Genomic DNA, 4,019 nt, shown 5'->3' with positions numbered 1-4,019 from the left:
GATTGTCAAGATATCAAAGAGTATCTATAGTGTGATGTGGTTATATAAAGCTGGGTTGGTCGTGCCTACTTAACCAGAAATCATACATACTTTTTTTTTTCTTTAACAGTAGCCACTATTAAAGGTTTATTTGGTATTGTAGTTGGTGTGACACTGGGTTACACTGTTCACAGGTAGATCTTTTTACATTATATGGTAATATACACTACATATATATATAGTATATATATATATATATATATACTATATATATATATATATTACACAAAATAAAATCCTTTAAGACAGTTATGCAGAAGACATGCAGTATTGGATTTGTACACTGGATCCCAGACTGGAACCAACTGGGGAAAGGTCAGACAAGGCTTGGTGGGCGAAGCTGTGTAACTGACTAATACACATCTGTTTGATGAGTAACTGGAGCCTGTGCAGCGAAGTGTCTCAGATGCTGGGCTATTTCATACTAACCAGGACTACAAGTGCAGCACCATCCGGCATCAGGACAGAGCTGTGGAGTTTTGTTTCTACTTCTAACTTTTGGAAACTAATGTTTTCCCAGGCCATCTTAATAGTGCTGCTTCAATCACATGTCAGCTAAGAAGGACAACTGGCACAACTCCCACTAAATCCTCCTGTAGCCTAGACAGTGATGTGGTGACACTGGGAGACTCTAAAACTGCAGCTCCTTCTGGATCGACCACAGGGTATCTGCACTCTTCTTCAAACATGCCTCTTCCTCAGAAGTCAGAGTCACCTTCACAACATCAGAGATCCCATTCTGTCCCAGGTCACAAGAGACACTAAGGAAAACATCACCCTTGATTCCATAGAACCCTTAATCATGGTAGAAATTGGGTGCACCCTCCTAAGGTTCTTCATTATGCTTTCTGCCAAATATGCCATCAACAGTCCAGTGGCTCAGGATGAGTAACCTTTCAGTTTGATCTCTTCATAAGTACTGTCAACCACCTGTTTGTGAACCTCTTTCCAGTGCTCTTTAGCCCCATCAGTTCACAACTCAGGGTGCAGATTCTTCCAGGCGACACCAACAACATTCACGTCACTCCACACAGGGACACTGGATTCTCCGTGCTCCCGAAGGATCCAGCCGTGGTGGCTCAGTGGGTCCACGCCCAGCCTTTTCCCCATCAGGTAGCGGAACCAGGCTGAGTCCAGGTTGCAACCACTGCCAATAACATGGTTCTTGGGAAAGCTGCTTATCTTCTAAGCCACATAGGTCAAGATGTCCACTGGGTTGGACACAACAAGCAACTTGCAGTTGGGACTGTACTTCACAACATTAGGAATGATGAACTTGAAGATGTTCACATTATGCTGCCCCAAATTAAGGTGGTTCTCTCCCTCTTGTTGACATGCTCCAGCAGTGATGATAACCAGCTTGGAGTTGGTGGTTTCATTATAGTGTTTGCTGGAGACATGTTTTGGTGTCCTGAGGAAAAGGCTGCTGTGTTGGAGATCCATCACCTCTCCCTTCAATTTGTCTTCCATGACATCAACAAGTGCAAGCTCACCTGCCAAGTCCTTCCTTCAGATACTGATGGCACAGGCCATGCCAACAGCACCAGCCCTGACAACCGCGATCTTAATCTGGGGCACCTGTTTCTCCTTAAGGCGATTCACAATCAGCTGATCCTTGAGACTGGCCATCTTGGACTTAGAACCACAAGGAACTGGGAATGCACATGGGACCCACATTGGGGTACATGCTTCTCAGATTTGGACTTAGTAGCAGCAGCTCCAAAACATATACAACCTTTTTGATTAAACTGATTTTTAGCTCTTTTGTTTTTTAAAAAAATGGATTAGTACAGGGCTTACAGGGTCTCACTATGTAGATCGGAGTCATAGTGATTCTCCTGTTTTCAGCCTCCCAATTGCTGAGATTACAGGTGTGTGCCACCACGCCCAGTCTCAATTGCCATCTCAGTGTGCCCCAAGGGTAAGAGGGGCACTACATGCTAGGGATAGAACCCTGACCCCTGCACTCTGCCTGAGCAGGCGCTTTAGTCGGCTGAGCTGTCTGGCCGGCTCTTGTTTCTGTCTTTATCTCTCTCTGTCTCTGTCTGTCTTTGTCTCTGTCTGTCCCTTTCTTGCTCTCTTCCTCTTTACCACCTTGTATCTGGCCTTGGGAGAAGAATGAAAGAAAATTTTCATTTTCCCAGTATTTCAACATTTTATAAAACTTGATGGCCAGATCACCCCTGCCAGAAAGGTTTTAAAAAATTTGCAATAGAACCTGTGATATTGCTTATGAGTGATGTAGTCTCCAGTGCCTGGGACAGAACATAGCACTTCCTGGAGCCCAAGAATGATGTGTGAATGAAGCAACAAGTGGACATCTCTGTCTCTCTCTCTCTCTCTCTCTCTCTCTCTCTCTCTCTCTCAGTTTTCTAAGTTTCTTCTTGTTGGACCTCAGTCCTGATAAGAACTATGGTTCAGTTTTCACTTTCTGTTTAGAAATTAAGCTAATCCCATTATTGGTTACACATGATTGGCTCTTTGGGACATCCTTTGAAAGAGTCTTGTTCCAGCTCAGAGAAGACATGGATGCGCTCTGAATTCCTCAGATCATTGGCAGGGCCTCCACGGCATGTTGTAAGACCTGAAGAATATCCAGAAGAGTTGATGAGTTGCATGTGAGTAGTTTTACACTTTATGGTGGCCAAAACCCATCAGTAAACAAGTATGGTACTCTAAGAATGCCAAAGAAAAGAGTGAAAAGTAACCCCAAAATAGGGAAAAGAATGGCAGGTAATCTGCACAGTGAATCCCTAAATCAGCAGCACCCACCCTGTTTGATGTGATCATTGCTTAAAATATGAGAAATTCCATAGCCTGTGCTTTTACAGAGACACAAACCAGGGTTTCTATAAAGGCTTTGTAAGAAAAATTATCTATCGTCAGCCACCACAATATCATTCCTCAACTTACAGCAGTACTAGAGACAGTCACAAGAACGATATGTGAAGCTCTCCCTGACCTAAAGGAATAGCTTCAGGGTGACATGATGAATCTAAATATTAATGGCCGACCATGACCCAATTAATAAGAAAAATCTAGTGAACAGTATTATACTGCAAGTTTTTGAGGAGCAGCAAAAATAATAAAATATGTGATCCTTTCCCTGAAGGAACAAGAAAATTGTAAGACAGTTTTACAAAACCATGAGTAGAATATGTTGTACAGAGACAGCCTGCACACTAATGATGACCCAACTTCAAATCCAGAGCTACGAGCCACTTAGTTATACCAAGTTTTGATCTCCTGTGTTCTTGTATATGAAACAAAAAAAATGTCATCTGTTTTCATGAGAATTAATGAATGGGATTGTGGGATTATCAAGTTACTGAATTGTGGAATGATTGATTTATAATGAAATGACAATAGCTCTTTGCGTAAAGAAAGTAATTGTTTGTGTGGTTCTAAATAATGCAAATTTAGCCTTTATTGGATAACCCAGGAGAATGAAAACTGACAAAGTAGAACTGTTGTATGGAGGAAAGAGAAGACCTAAAGAGTGACATTGTGTAGGAATGGAGAGGGAAAGTGAGCACAAAAACCTCTCACTGCAACCTGCAGGAAAGACAGGGAAAGGGTCCAGGTAGGGATTAGCCAACCATCAGTCAAAGAAGTTAAAAAACAGATGTTTTCTGGTAATTTTGAGTTAATCTTCTTGCTATTCATAATTATTTCTTCCATTCCCCAATGCAATCTTCAGAAATGCTTTGCAGAGTTGAATTTGTCTTGGGAACTGCAACCAAGTTTTGAAGGGTCACGGCAAGAATCCAGGCAGCTGCAGGGTCTCGGTCTTTCTGTGGGTCACACAATGCTTGGCTTGCAGCAATAGTAATAATAGCAAGTGGTGTGCAGCTTAAGAAATCCAAATGTCTGGAGGAGGAAGAAGGGGAGGAGGAGCAGGAAGATGAGAAGGGAGAAAGAAGAGAAAGAGAGAAAGAGAGAGAGAGAGAGAGAGAGAGAGAGAGAGAGAGAGAGAGAGA

General features: G+C 42.5%; 1 pseudogene; it reads right to left on the bottom strand.

Moving 5' to 3' along the window:
* Window positions 1–627: 627 nt before the first annotated feature.
* On the bottom strand, window positions 628–1,677 carry LOC105743923 (annotated as a pseudogene).
* Between the last annotated feature and the right edge of the window lie 2,342 nt (window positions 1,678–4,019).

Source organism: Octodon degus, unplaced genomic scaffold (genome assembly GCF_000260255.1).
Source record: "Octodon degus isolate 3935 unplaced genomic scaffold, OctDeg1.0 scaffold00187, whole genome shotgun sequence".
NCBI lineage: Eukaryota > Metazoa > Chordata > Mammalia > Rodentia > Octodontidae > Octodon > Octodon degus.
This window is presented reverse-complemented; position numbering and strand designations above follow the sequence as displayed.